The sequence below is a fragment of the Portunus trituberculatus genome, chromosome 48 (genome assembly GCF_017591435.1).
Source record: "Portunus trituberculatus isolate SZX2019 chromosome 48, ASM1759143v1, whole genome shotgun sequence".
NCBI classification, from domain to species: Eukaryota; Metazoa; Arthropoda; class Malacostraca; order Decapoda; family Portunidae; genus Portunus; species Portunus trituberculatus.
The window spans coordinates 14,262,480-14,278,459 of NC_059302.1; the positions used below are offsets into that span (position 1 = coordinate 14,262,480).

At 39.1% G+C, this 15,980-nt stretch overlaps 1 protein-coding gene across 1 annotated transcript in view; it reads right to left on the bottom strand.

Moving 5' to 3' along the window:
* The window catches only part of LOC123498629 (BSD domain-containing protein 1-like), a 227,137-nt gene that overhangs the window by 26,519 nt on the left and 184,638 nt on the right, over positions 1-15,980 (bottom strand).

Consider the following 15,980-nt stretch of genomic DNA (forward strand, 5'->3'; position numbering starts at 1 on the left):
AAAGCTCCCAATCTCACACTTTCTTCTACCTCAGCATATAGGTCCTCTTCTTCCACAGAGATCTTGTTCAGTAAAGACTTAATCCTGTCATTTTCCTTATCCCTCCTGGCCTGCCAGTTCCTGTTAGTTACCTCCCTCAATCCTATTATGATCACACATTTTTTCTTTTCAGCAATATCTCTCACCACATACTCATTTTCCTTTAGTGCCTTTACCATTTCCCTCTGCGTAATCCCTTTATTTTCCTCTTCCTGCTTTTTTACTATCTCCCTAAACGACCTTTGTACCTCCTGATGTTCATGGTTCACTTCTTTCATCCTGGTATCAATTAGATTAAGGCATTCCTCCTTCCTCAACTCCCCTTCGGATATTTTTATCTCCATTTCCATGAGTTTAGCCTTCATCTCTTCACATTGTTTCCTTAATTGTTGGTTTTCTTTCTCCATCTCTACTTTTTCCTTCAATAGCTCTTTATTCGCTAACGTTAACAAATAGATCTCTTTTTTGAACGAATCATTCTCGGATAGAACTCTATCCAGTTTTTCTTCTATGGTCAAAATGTTTAGGAACTTACTTTCCAGTGCCTGGATTCTTGCATCCATATCTAGTTTCTCCAGTCCTTTTGGCGTAGTAATAAAACCTTCAAAGTCTCTGGCTTGTCTAGACGCCATTTTTGTTATTGTCAGGTGATTACGGCCAAAACAATCACCGCCCACACTCTCCTCTCAGGGATCACTCTCCATATCCCTCACTTTCAACACTAAGCGACAGTAAGACATTAACAGGACACTAACTTAGAGTTACCCGGGTATTTTCCTTCTTCCCGTCCGCAGCCGGAGACGAGCTGTCCTCTCTCAGCGATGGCGACGCGTGTATTTACCTAGTTGTAGTTTTACAGGGCCTGGGCTTTATGCTCGTGTGGTCCTGTCTCCATATCTACACTTATCCAATTTTTCTTTAAAACTATGTACACTCTTTGCTGACACCACTTCCTCACTCAAACTGTTCCAAGTCTCAACACATCTTTGCGGGAAACTAAATTTTTTAACGTCTCTCAGACATTGTCCCTTCCTTAGTTTCTTACTATGCGATCTTGTGCTTCTAAAGTCATATTCTTCTCTCAGGATCAGTTTCTCATTATCCACTTCATCCATTCCGTTAATCAATTTATAAACTTGTATCAGATCCCCTCTCTCTCTTCTCTGCTCTAAGGTTGGTAGATCCATAGCCTTTAGTCTCTCCTCATATGTCATCCCTTTAAATTCTGGAACCATTCTTGTAGCCATTTTTGTAGTCTCTCTAATTTTCTTATGTGTTTCTTTTATGGGAGTCCACACAACTCCTGCATATTCCAATCTAGGTCTTATTTTAGTACTTATCAATTTCTTCATCATTTCCTTGTCCATATAGTGAAATGCTACTCCAATATTCCTTAGCAAATTATACGTCTCTCTGAAAATTCTATCAATATGGCTTACCGGTTGATTATTTTCTTCCATTGTCACTCCCAAGTCCTTTTCCTTTTTTACTTTTTCTAGTTCTACTCCATCTCCCATCTTATAGATTCCCACTGGTCGTCTTTCACTTTTTCCCATTTCCATGACATGGCTTTTGTCACATTGAATTCCATCTCCATTTTTGCTCCATTTCCAGATCTTGTTTAAGTCTTCCTGTAGTATTTCACAATCCTCTTTTTGTTTAATGACTCTGCACAGTTTCGCATCATCCGCAAACAGATTTATGTAGCTGTTCACTCCTCTGGCATGTCATTTATATATACGAGAAAAAGTATTGGCGCCAATACTGACCCTGTGGCACTCTGCTGTCTACTGTTCTCCACTTGCACTTCATATCTTTAACTATCGTCCTTATTTCTCTCCCCCTTAAGTAATTCTTCATCCATCTCAATGTGCTTCCTTTTAAGCCACCCTTCTCCTCTAACTTCCCTAGTAATCTTTCATGTGGCACTTTATCAAATGCCTTTTTTAGATCTAAATAAATACAGTCAACCCATCCTCTCTCTCTTGTACTTTATCAACTATTCTAGAGTAGAAACTCAATAAATTTGTTACACATGACCGACCTTTTCTAAAACCAAATTGGCTATTTGATAATATTTTGTTGTCTTCAAGAAACTCAATCCATTGCTTTTTATTACTTTTCACACATCTTGCATATTACACTAGTTAGTGATACCGGTCTGTAATTTAAAGGTTCTTCCTTCCTTCCGCTCTTATATATGGGAACCACCTCAGCTCTTTTCCACTCCACTGGCACTGTTCCATTTTCTATTGAGCATTTTATGATGTTGTATATTGGACTTGCTAGTTCTTCCTACATTCTTTCAGTATTCTGCCTGAGACTTCATCCGGTCCCATTGCCTTTTCCTCATCTAGTTCCGTCATCAACTTTTTATTTCAAGCTTGGTTACTTTAATCTCTTTCATATAGACAGTCTCTCTATTACCCTGTGGTCTTTCAAATTTGGATTCCTTAGTAAAGACCTCATGAAATTTACTATTTAACAGTTCTGCCATGCTTTTGGGTCTTCCACCATTCTGTTTTCTCCTTTTAACCTTTCTATTGTTTCTTTTTGTCTTATTTTTCCATTTATGAATCTGTAGAACAATTTTGGTTGTTCCTTACATTTTTCGACAATGTCCTTTTCATAGTTCTTTTCTTCTTCCTTTCTCACCTTAGCATATTCATTTCTTGCTGTTTTGAAGTTTTCCTTATTTTCTGGATTTCTGTTTCTTCTCCACCTTTTCCATGCTCCATCTCGTTTCTCCTTTGCCCTAGCACATCTTGCATTAAACCAATCTTTCTTTCCTTCTTCTTTAGGTCTATATTTGGGACATATTCCCTGACCCCAGTTTTGTATATTTCCAAAAATAAGTTATATTTCTCTTGAACCGTTAATGAGTTTTCCATCTCCTCCCAGTTACGTTTTAAAATAGTTCTTGAGATTCTCAATATCAGCCTTTCTGTAATTTAATCGGTCTCCTTTGTATGATTCATCTCTATCTTCCTTTCCTTCTTCTATATCCATTTCTAATATTACATGGTCACTCTTTCCCAATGGGCACTTGTATCTTATATCATCGTTAATTGATATATCCCTTGTAAAACTAGGTCTAATCTTGCCGGCTCATCGTTTCCTCTGAATCTTGTGTTTTCCTTTACTCTTTGGACCATCAAATTATCTATCATTAGGTTCAGGAATCTATCTCCCCAGGCATCTTCCCCCATACCACTTTCATAATTTTCCCAGTCTACCTCCTTACAGTTGAAATCTCCTACCAATATCACTTTTCTCCTTTCCTTAATGATTCTTGTAAGACTCCTTATTGTGTCATCTATCATGTCTCTATATTCTTGGTTAGTCCATGAGTTTGTTTTTGGTGGCACATATGTATCTTAACATACAGTATTTCTGTGTGTGTGTGTGTGTGTGTATTTACCAAGTTGTATTGCACAGGATTTGAGCGGGGCTCATAGTGTCCTGTCTCCATATCTCCATTTAACTAATTTTTCCTTAAAGTTATGCACATTATGTGCTGTAACAAATTCATTATCCAATACATTCTGTTTTTCCACTGTTCTGTGTGGAAAACTGTATTTTCCAATATCCTTCATACACTGTCTCATCCTGATCTTCTTTACATGTCCTCTTGTCCTTCCATCATTTTCTGTCAACAGCAGTAGGTCTTCATTGTCTATCTTTTCAATATCATTTACTACCTTATATATTGTTATTAGGTCCCCATGTTTTCTTCTATCTTGTAAGGTTGGCAGTCCCATATCCTTCAGTCATTCTTCATATGTGAGATCCTTTAATTCCGGCACCATCTTTGTAGCAATCTTCTGTATCCTTTCAAATTTTCTTGTATCCTCTTTAGAGTTCGGAGACCATACCACTGCTGCATATGCCAGCTTTAGACGTATTATGCTTATGATGATTTTTTGCATCATATCTGTCCATGTAATGAAATGCCACTCTTATATTAGTCAACATTTTATATGATAGTCCAAATATCTTGCTAATGTATTTTTCAAGGCTCAGATTTTCCTGTATCCAGATCTTCTTCATCTTTAGTCTTCATTATTTGTTCCTCCCCCATCAAATAGTTCCATACCGGTCTTCTCTTACTCTTTCCTAGTTCAATTATATGACATTTTTTGGCATTAAACTCCAAATTACACTTCCTGCTCCACTCATAGTTCTTGTTTATATCTTCCTGCAACAACAGACAGTCTTCTCTGGTTTTTGATAACTCTTAGCAGCTTTGCATCATCGACAAATAAATTCATATATTTGTTTATTCCAACGTGAATGTTGTTTACATAAATCTGAAACACAATAGCGGCTAACACTGACCCTTGTGGCACTCTGCTCGTTATTTTACCCCAAGTTGAGTATGTATCTCTGATCACAGTTCTCATTTCTCTATTATTCAAATAATCTCTTTTCCATTCGAGCAAAGTTCCTCGCAGTCCTCCTATGTTCTCTAGTTTCAAAAGTAGTCTTTCATGAGGGACTTTATCAAAAACCTTTTTAATATCCAGGTATACTGTGTCTACCCATTCATCTCTGCTTTCAAGTCCTGCTATAACTCTTGAGTAGAAGCTTAACAAGTTTGATACACATGATAGCACTGTCCTGAACCCAAATTATCTGTTCAGTATGATTTGCTCCTCTTCTAGAAATTTAACCCATTTTTCTTTGATAATTATTTCACGTAACTTACCTAAGACACTTGTGACACTGGTCTGTAATTTAGTAGTTCAGTTGCCTTTCCTCCTTTAAATATCGGAATTACATTGGCTCTCTTCCATTCAAGTGGAACTTTCCCTTCATTTATTGAACTTATTATAATTTCCCAAATTGGATTCAGTAGTTTCTCTTTACATTTTTTAATACCCATCCTGATACACCATCTGGCCCCATTGCTTTTCTGACTTCCAACTTATCCAATTATCTTCCAATATCCTCTTTGTGCACTGTGGTCTCCTGTAATCCTTGGTAATGCCATGTCCTATTAAGTTCTGTGAAATCATCTTCTGCAATGAACACCGTTTTGAAGCTCTCATTCATTATTTCACACATTTCCTTCTCTGTTTGGTACGTCTTCCCTTCTTTAATTATTTTTTCAATTGTTTCCTTATTCTTTGTTTTGCTGTTTATAAACTTTTAGAAAAGTTTGGGTTCATCTTTGCTTTTATTCACTACATCTTTCTCAAAGTTTCTTTCTTCCTCTCTCCTTATTCTAATATATTCATTTCTAGCATCTTTGTACTGCTGTCTGTTATAGTCATTTCTCTGCTTTATAAGTTTCTTCCACCCTTTATCTTTTGCCTTTTTTGCTTGTATGCATCTAGCATTGGACTACTCCTTCATTCCCTACACTGGTAAACTCTGGAACTCTCTACCTGTGTCTGTATTTCCACCTGCCTATGACTTAAACTCTTTCAAAAGAGGAGTGTCAAGACACCTCTTACGTTAACTGGACCCTCCTTTTAGATTTTTTTGTTTTTTCTCTTTCTCCTACTTTCCTCTTAACAGGGCCTGGCAACCAGCGGGATTTTTTTTTCCAACACTTTGTTTTCCTTGGCCAGTGCCCTTGTAATGTATGTATGTATTTTTTTCTGAACTCTCTAAACAGGAACAAACTTTTTTACTCCTTCATTATATTTCTGTAAGAATATGTCATATTTCCCTTGTACTGTCTTTCTGTACATAATATTGCTCCACTCAATATCAGCAAAATAGATCCTTTATTTCTCAAAATCCACTCTTGCATAATTTAATCTCTCTCCTTTATAGTCCTCTCTGTAACTTATCTCATCTTCCTCCAGAATTTGCATCTCTAATGTCACACGATCACTTCTCCCCACTTGACTATGGTATTGTACGATTGGAGGAGGTTCTGGTATCTTTGTGAAAAGTAGATCAAGCAACGATAGTTCTTTTTCCCCCATATACCTTGTTGACTCCTCCACCCACTGGTGTATTGCATTAACCATAGTCAACTGCAACACTTTCTCGCTCCACTACCCAGCATTATCCATTACTTCCATCTCTCTTCAGTTTACTTTTTTACTGTTAAAGTCTCCAACTAAAAGTATTCTTCTATTTCTTCTTATCATGTTATCTAGGCACTTTATCACTTCTCTTTGCATATCTTTATGTTCTTCTGTTCCCCATGTACTAGTCTTTGGTGGAACATATGTAACTATAATTTTCCTCTTCAAATCTTCTGTTTTGATTGTTACTCCCATTACTTCCACTTTGTCCTCACCATACTGCACATCCTCCACACATATATTAACACGAACCATTATTAGCACACCTCCTCCCTATTTATCCTTCCTGTCTCTCCTCCAGGTATTATATCCCTCCTCTTTAAAGTTGACATTGATCCCTCCTCTTAGTTTTGCTTCAACGATGCACATTACATCCAGCTTTTTCTCTTTCAAATAATCCCCAACTTCCAATAGCTTGATAACAACCTATCTATATTAGTATAAGTCACTATTAATTTCTTGCCGCCTCCACAACCTGCTCTTTCTTCCTTAGGTACTACTTCTTTAGTCTCATATCCAGAACCCTTCAGTAAAAATTCTTTTTTTTCTTAGTTTCACTTCTTAGCACTTTCTCCTTTTCCCTTTCCTCTAAGTTCATCTCTTTTTATCCATATATCCTTGTGTTCAACATCATTGGCTAGCTTCCCTTTCCTAGCCATAATTTCTTCTACAGCCACTTGGGATCTCATTTTCACTTTCACTGGTCTCCTACCTCCTTCACTGTATCTTCCTAGCCTAATCACTTCCTCCACCCCTTGGTCTAATTCTTGTGCACTGTCTTGTACTTGTTTGATAACAGTTTTGGCCAATTCTCTCTCTTCACATTATCTTGTGAACTTATTTGGATTTTTCTTTTTCTTCATTCCAAAAATCACGAAGCATTTTTTCTTGTCCAAAGTATCCCGCACTAGGTCTTCTTTCTCTTTAATAACTTCAATTACAGCGACTTTTGTGTTCTGAATTTATCTCTTTACAACTTCTGAAATTTTAACTTTTTCCTCTTCTTGTTCCTGTTTCCATTCATTTCTTAGTTCCTTCAGCTTGTTTTCCCCTAATCCACCTTCTGTCCTGTCCACAATCCCGTCCTGTACTTTAACATGCAAGCTCCTTAAGGAACTTTCGTAATCTTGGCATGTGGCTTTTAGTACATCATTTTGTTTCTTTATTTCTTGTATCTCCTCTTTCAATTCCTGATTTATTGCATTGACCTTCTCACAATCTGTTAATCTTAATTTCAGGTCTGTGTTTTCCACTATCAGTCTGTCCTGTTTGTCCATTAGGCTTGACATCACCTGACTTGAGCTTCCATTGAGAGTAAACAAAGCGAGAGTGCATCATAGTACAGTAAAAGGTTTAATGAAAGTAAAAATTATGAAGTTAAACATTTAAGCAGTTTAATTTAAGACTAACTCATTATAATGTACACTAATGTATGTAAGTAACTTTATAATGTTGATGATCTTAAATTTATGAAGGGAGGGAGAGTGGAGCAGGAAATACACTAGCTGGCAACCTGTGGAATGTAAACAAAGGGCGCATCATTGTATCACATACAAAACTTATGTACCACATTTCCACAAGGCTTTCCATTTTATCCATTACAGAGTCACGAGTTCAGGAGGTTCTTTTAGCTTGCAAGAAAGATATGAACTCTCCAGCCTTCTTAATAGAGTCTGCTGACTTCAAAATGGTAGACAGTAGATGGAGTCAAGCCATGGTGGGAAGCAATGCTATTAATTTTCTTGCCTCTCTCGTGTCTGTGAATAATATCCAGCTTCACTTTGAGAGTAAGAGACTTCCTGGTTTTCTTAGCAATGCTAGGCGACATTGCAGGGCGTTTTGGTGGCATGTAGAGCGAGTGAAGAGGAGCTGCTGCTGACGCTGTTATTGTTTTGAACTAAGGGAGTGAGTGGTGCACGTGTTGTCCACGATAGGTGCTGGTGTATTCAAAAGCCTGTCAGCTTGCGTGATATGGCAGGGCTTTCAAACTTGGAAAAAATGACCTGGATAAAATTTCGTTAAAGCGAGTTTGGTGTTCATTAAACGAGCAAATGGTAGTAAAAAGGAAACCTTCATTGTAGCGAAATTTTGTTGTGTGAACCTTCGTTAAGCGGGGGTTGCCTGTACCTTAATTCCCTTTCTACGTTGATTAGCCTTCTCATATTACCTCATTCATCCCTGAATCCTGAGAAATCCTTGGCAGCACTACTCTGTTCCATCATTCTCTCGTTATTCTTTCCGTTTATATGATCCAACACTTATTTAATTTGGAGAAAGGAGAACCTATAGCCCCCACCACCCCTGTACATATGTCTAGGCCAGTCTCTAACTCCTTTTGTTGTTATTCTCTGCGAGCTGCTCAGCTGCATGTGAACGGCACGAAGGCTACGCTGTGTGTATTTACCTAGTTGTAGTTTTACAGGGCCTGGGGTTTATGCTCGTGTGGCCCTGTCTCCATATCTACACTTATCCAATTTCTCTTTAAAACTATGCACACTCATTGCCCATAAATTCCCGTGAAAAGCCTACATGGTATAAATAAAAAGAAGAAGAAGAAGCGGCCAAGTCACAGGAGTCTCCGCCGTCTGTGGCCGATCTCATCATCTCTGCTTTATTTTTTGGTATTTCATGTAAGATTTCACTTTATGCATTACAAAACAATCCTTTCTTGGGGCAAGGCTTGTAAAAAGCTAATATATATATATATATATATATATATATATATATATATATATATATATATATATATATATATATATATTTATTTATTTTTTTTTTTTTTCAACCCGTGTGGTATGTTGGGGACCAGCCCAGAACACATCCCCCCTATTTCCATTATTTCCTATGGAAAAATTACGTCTGCTTAACGAATTTCCGCTCTACGAACAGCTTTGACACCCCTTATCCTGTTCGTTAAGCGGAGTATTACTGTATATTCATTTCTAGTATCTTTGTACTGCCGATTATTATAGTCATTTCCCCTACTTTAATCCCTTCAATACGGTGACGCCTATGTAGGCGTCATGAAGCCCCAGTAGCAAATATGGTGGCACGTGGCGTCATATTTCTTTCTGAGCTTTCTTCAGTTTAGTTGTCCGTATAATGTGTTGGATACCAACTACACACACCGTATGCTGTCTTTGAAATCCTAGTGCTCCTCCCACCATCCTTGTCTCCACCAATCACTAAAGATAAGCTACATGCATCCCGCCTTGTGTCTAAAATTACCCAATGGCATAGACTGTTCCCATCTCTCTCTCTCTCTCTCTCTCTCTCTCTCTCTCTCTCTCTCTCTCCATCTCCCTTTCCTCCTCTCCATATCTTTTATTTCTCAAAAGATAAGTTACATGCGTCCGCCTTGTAACATTTGACACACACACACACACACACACACACGGGACATAGTCGATGGCGGAGGTGGTCGCTGAGCTCCAGAGCAATCATCTCTAATTCTACAGTTACCATTGCCTAAGAGTAACCAAGGTGGGAAAGGAGCTGGTAATGTTTGTCCCGTCTCCATATAGTCATGTTAACTGTTGATTAGCAAAATAATGTCCAGTGAAGGTAAATATAAACTGTAGCCTGCGTTTGAGCCATCAGCTGGTTTGTTTACATCTGCAACATGGCGGCCGTGAACTCGAAAGATGAATCAGACTTCACAGGGTTTCAAGGAATAATGGAGAAGAGCGCTTATGTGAAGAAAATTCTGGAGTTAGAAGGTAAAATTGAAAAACTGTTTGAAAAGTATGGGGCCTGGAAACGAGTTATGACAATGTAAAGAAAGACTGTGCCGATATGAAGAAGGAAAATGAAGCACTGAAAGAGGAAGTTAAGCTAATTAAAGTGAATTGCGAAAATGTGGAGAATCTCTAGGAAAAGTGATGGAGAAGCAGGCTGAATGGAAAAAAGTCAGGAAGTGGAAAGAAAGGAGGTAAATTACAAAGTTGCAAGTCTGGAAAAGGAAATCAAAGAGTCTGGGAGAAAACTTTGGGCCTTGCTGAAATTATAGATCAACAGATCATAGAAGAGAAGATAGCTGAGAAAGTGGTGAAGGTTATTAAGTCAAATGAGACATTGGTGAGGGAAACTGTAGACAAAAAGAGATGTGTGGTGATATTTGGTGTGGAGGAGGATAAGACACCAAGTAAAATGGAGAGAGAAAAACATAAAAAGGTGATAAATAATATCATTAATGTGGTGCAGGAGGAGGAAAAGACCTAGTACAAGAAATAGAGGACTTCCATAGAATTGGAAAGTTCACAAGAGAAGGTATGAGGCCAATAAGAATCAAACTTAAGTCACAAAAGGATGTAGATGAATTGGTGGAGAAGTCATGGAGGCTAGCCCAGCAGGAAACAACAAGGAAGATTTGGTTGAGAAGAGATCTCGGTGAAAAGGAAAGAGAAATGTTAAATGAGTTGAGAAAGGAGGCTTTGAAAAAAATGAAGAGAGGACAGAAGAGGAGAAGAAAGAGTTTTCTGGAGAATCTTGGATATGAGACTGAGGAAGTGGTTCATAACCCAGAAAAGTACAGCAAGAAAGGACTAAAGAAACTTACATATGAGCGAAATGTAATGTATTCCAACATAAATGGAGTGATATCGGGATTTTAGAACTCAACGATTACTTGAGGACAAGAACCCAGATATTGTGGGTCTTACTGAAACAAAACTGAGAGAGGAGAAGACCTGATGATGGTTGGAGAAGGAAATATAATGTTTGGAAAAGAAATAGAGTAGGTAAGATGGGAGGAGGAGTGATGTTGCTGGTTAAAAAGATATAAAGGTGGATCAAGTGAAAAAGGTATGGGAAAGGCAGAAGTGCTAAAGATCAGAGCAGAAACTAATGAAGGAAAAAGAGGCACTACATAGTGGTGTACGTACCACCTAAGACAAATGCATGGTCAGTACAGGAATATGAAGAAATGATAAGTGATACAGGAACATGTCTGGAAGAAATGTTGGGTGGCTGTGAACGAACTATAATGATGGGAGATTTTAATTGTAAAGAGGTGTGTTGGGAGGACTGGTCAATGGAAGGATCAGAGACAACATGGGGAAATACACTATTGACACTGGCAATGGAAAATGTGTTAACTCAGTGGGTCAAAGAAGATACTAGGTTTGGAGGAGAGGGAGCATCGTCAAGACTGGACTTGGTCTTTAGTACAGAGCCAATGGTCATTGAGGAGATGAGGGTGGAGTGCCCTTTAGCAAAGAGTGATCATGCAGTTTTGGAGTTCAAGGTGATAGATGAAGAGAAATCTAGAAGAAATGAAGAATATAAAGTGGGAAGATGGAATTATGCCAAGACAGATTTTGGAAACCTAAAGAAATTCTTTCAAGAGACAAATTGGATGAAATTCAAGAGTGCTAAGGAGCAAATGAAAAGTGGAAGGAATTTATAAAAATATACAAAGAAGGTGAGAAAAATTTGTACCAATAAGACAACATAGAGAAGTTGGAAAGCAGGACTGGTTTAACGATAGATGTGAAAAGGCTAGAACAAGAAAAGAGGATGCATGGAAGAGGTGGAGAAGGAAAAGACGGATTAAGCAGTGGGAAAGTTACAAAAGAGCAAGAAATGAATATGTGTTGATTAGAAGAGAAGAAAGAAAGAAACAAGAAAAGGATATAATTGATAAATGTAAAGACCAACCAAGGCTTTTTACAGACATGTGAACAACAACATCAAAAATAGAGAAAGTATTGAAAGTTTAGAAGTAAATGGAGTATGCAGTGAAGATCCCAGGAAATGGCAGAGGCTATGAATGGATGCTTTCGGAAGGTATTCACAAAGGAGACTGCTTTTGACAAACCACTGGTAATGGAACAGAAAGGGATTATGAAGGAGTTTCAAGTAACTGTGGAGGAGATCAAGAACATGATGGGGAGTTTAGAAGTGAGAAAAGCTGTGGGACCTGATGGGGTATCAGGATGGATTTTAAGAGAATGCAGGGAGCAATTGGCAGAAAAAGTTTGTGAAGTAATTGATGCCTCATTAAGGGAAGGTGTAGTGCCCCAAGACTGGAAAAGAGCTAACATTGTCCCAATCTATAAATCAGGTAACAAGAGAGACCCATTGAACTATAGACCAGTGTCACTTACAAGTGTGGTAGCTAAGATGTGTGAGAGGGTGGTGAAGAATAGATGGACAGACTTCTTGGAGAAAAATGACATACTTTGTGAGTGTCAATTTGGTTTTAGAAAAGGGCGTTCATGCACGACAAACCTGATATGTTACTATTCGAGGGTGATAGATGTAATACAGGAAAGAGATGGTTGGGCTGATGGAATATATCTGGATTTAAAAAGGCCTTTGATAAGGTACCACACCAGAGACTGATCTGGAAACTTGAAATGGTAGGAGGAGTGCATGGCAGTTTACTAAAATGGATGGAAGACTTTTGGTAGGAAGAGAAATGAGAACAATAATTAAGGACAGACCATCAGAATGGGGATTGGTGGAGAGTGGAGTTCCACAGGGATCAGTGTTGGCACCAGTAATGTTCGCGGTCTACATAAATGACATGGTGGATGGGGTGTCCAGTTATGTGAGCCTATTTGCAGGCGATGCAAAATTGTTAAGAAAAGTGAGATGTGACAAAGATTGCGAACTACTCCAGGAAGACTTGGACAGAATATGGAAATGGAGCTGTACATGGCAAATGGAGTTCAACACGACAAAATGCAAGAAAATAGAGTTTGGCAAGAGTGAAAGAAGAATCAGGAGTATGTACAAGATAGGAAATGAAGACATAAAACCAGTCATGAAGAAAAAGACCTTGGGGTGACAATTACCAATGACCTATCGCCAGAGAGACATATAAACAAAATAATTGGAGAAGTATTGAACTTATTGAGGAACATAAGAGTGGCGTTCGTATATTTAGATGAAGAAATGATGAAGAAAATAATTACTGCAATGATAAGACCGAGGCTTGAATATGCAACAATACAGTGGGCTCGAACTTAAAGAAACACATAAGGAAACTAGAGAAAGTACAGAGGGCTGCAACGAAAATGGTGCCTGACTTAAGAGATTTGACTTATGAAGACAGACTGAAAAGAATGCAACTTCCAACCCTGGAAAACAGAAGAGAAAGGGAGACCTGATAGCAATATACAGAGTGATGATTGGCATGGAAAAATGGATAGGGAAGATCTGTGTATGTGGAATGGAAGAATGTCGAGAGGGCATGGGAAAAAACTAAAATGGCCACTTATAGGAGAGATGTGAAAAATATAGCTTCCCTCATAGAAGGGTGGAAGCATGGAATAGTTTAGACGTGGAAGTGGTCAACGCAAGGACATTACAAGGGCACTGGCCAAGGGAAAACAAAGTGTTGGAAAAAAAAAATCCCGCTGGTTGCCAGGCCCTGTTAAGAGGAAAGTAGAAAGAGAAAAACAAAAAATCTAAAAGGAGGGTCCAGTTAACGTAAGAGGTGTCTTGACACTCCTCTTTTGAAAGAGTTTAAGTCATAGGCAGGTGGAAATACAGACACAGGTAGAGAGTTCCAGAGTTTACCAGTGTAGGGAATGAAGGAGTGAAGATACTGGTTAACTCTTGCATTAGGAAGATGGACAGAATAGGGATGAGAAGAAGTAGAGAGTCTTGTGCAGCGAGGCCGCAGGAGGGGAAGGCATGCAGTTAGCAAGTTCAGAAGAGCAGACAGCATGAAAACAGCGGTAGAAGACAGATAAAGATGCAACATTGCGGCGGTGACTTAAAGAATCAAGACAGTCAGTTAGAGGAGAAGAGTTGATAAGACGAAAAGCTTTAGATTCCACCTTGTTTAGTAAAGCTGTGTGTGGATCCCCAGACATGAGAGCCATACTCCATACACGGGCGGATAAGGCCCTTGTACAGAGCAAGCAGCTGGGAGGAGAGAAAAATGGACGAAGACGCCATAGGACACCTAACTTCTTGGAAGCTGATTTAGCAAGAGTAGAGATGTGAAATTTCCAGTTTAGATTTTTAGTGAAGGATAGACCGAGTGTGTTTAATGTAGAGGAGAGGGAAGTTGAGTGTTATTGAAGAAGAGAGGATAGTTGTCTGGAAGGTTATGTCGAGTAGATAGTTGTAGAAATTGAGTTTTGAGGCATTGAACAAAACCAGGTTTTCTCTGCCCCAATCAGAAACAAGTGAAAGATCAGAAGTTAGGCGTCCTATAGCATCTCGCCTTGAGTCATTTAATTGTTGTTGGGTTGGGCGTCTGTTGAACGCTGTTGAATAATGCAGGTGGTATCATCAGCATAGGAGTGGATAGGGCATTGAGTCAGATTTAGGAGATCATTGATGAATAATAGAAAGAGAGTGGGTGATAGGACAGAACCCTGTGGAACACCACTGTTGATAGTTTTAGGGAAGAACAGTGACCGTCTACTACAGCAGCAATAGAACGATCGGAAAGGAAACTGGAGATGAAGGTACAGAGAAGGATAGAATCCGTAGGAGGGTAGTTTAGAAATTAAAGATTTGTGCCAGACTCTATCGAAGGCTTTCGATATGTCAAGGCCGACAGCAAAGGTTTCACCGAAGTCCCTAAAGAGGATGACCAAGATTCAGTTAGGAAAGTAAGAAGATCACCAGTAGATCTGCCTTTACGGAAACCATACTGGCAATCAGAGAGAAGGTTGTGAGCTGATAGATGCCTCATTATCTTCCTATTAAGGATAGACTCAAAGGCTTTAGAAAGGCAGGAAATCAAAGCTATAGGGCGGTAGTTAGAAGGATTGGAGTGGTCACCTTTTTAGGGACAGGTTGAATGTGAGCAAACTTCCAGCAAGAAGGATAAATAGAAGTAGAGACACAGATGAAAGAGTTTGACCAGGCAGTGAGCGAGTTCGGAAGCACAGTTTTGAGAACAACAGGAGGGACTCCATCCGGACCGTAAGCCTTCCGAGAATCAAGGCCAGAGAGGGCCAGGAAAACGTCTTTATAAAGAATTTTAATTTTAGGGATGAAGTAGTCAGAGGGTGGAGGAGTAGGAGGAATATGCCCAGAATCATCCAAAGTTGAGTTGGTAGCAAAGGTTTGAGCGAAGAGTTCAGCTTTAGAAAAGAAGAGACAGCTGTAGAGCCATCTGGATGAAGTAAAGGAGGGAAAGACGAAGAAGTAAAGTTGTTAGAGATATTATTGGCTAGATGCCAGAAATCTCGAGAGGAGTTAGAATTGGAAAGACTTTGACATTTTCTATTGATGAAAGAGTTTTAGTAAGTTGGAGAATAGATTTGGCATGATTACGGGCAGAAATATATAGGGCATGAGTTTCAGCAGTTGGATGGCTACGGAACCGTTTGTGAGCCGCCTCTCTATCATTGACAGCACGAGAACAAGCAGAGTTAAACCAAGGCTTTTTAGCTTTAGGGTTAGAGAAAGTATGAGGAATGTATAGCTCCATGCCAGAGATAATCACCTCTGTTATGCGCTCGGCACAAAGAGAAGGATCTCTGACATGAAAACAATAATCATCCCAAGGAAATCAGAATAGTACTGCCTTAGTTCCTCCCACTTAGCAGAGTTAAAATGCCAGAAGCACCTCCGCTTAGGCGGGTCCTGAGGCTGCACTGGAGTGATAGAACTGGTAACGGAAATTAGATTGTGGTCGGAGGAGCCCAACGGAGAGGAAAGTTTAACAGAGTAAGCAGAAGGGTTGGAGGTTAGGAAAAGATCAAGAATGTTGGGCGTGTCTCCAAGGCGGTCAGGAATACGGGTAGGGAACTTCACTAGCTGCTCTAGGTCATGAAGGATAGCAAAGTTGAAGGTTTGTTCACCAGGTTGGTCAGTGAAAGAAGATGAAAGCCAAAGCTGGTGGTGAACATTGAAATCTAAAATGGAGATCTCAGCAAAGGAAAGTGAGATAAGATGTGCTCCACCTTGGAAGTCAAATAGTCA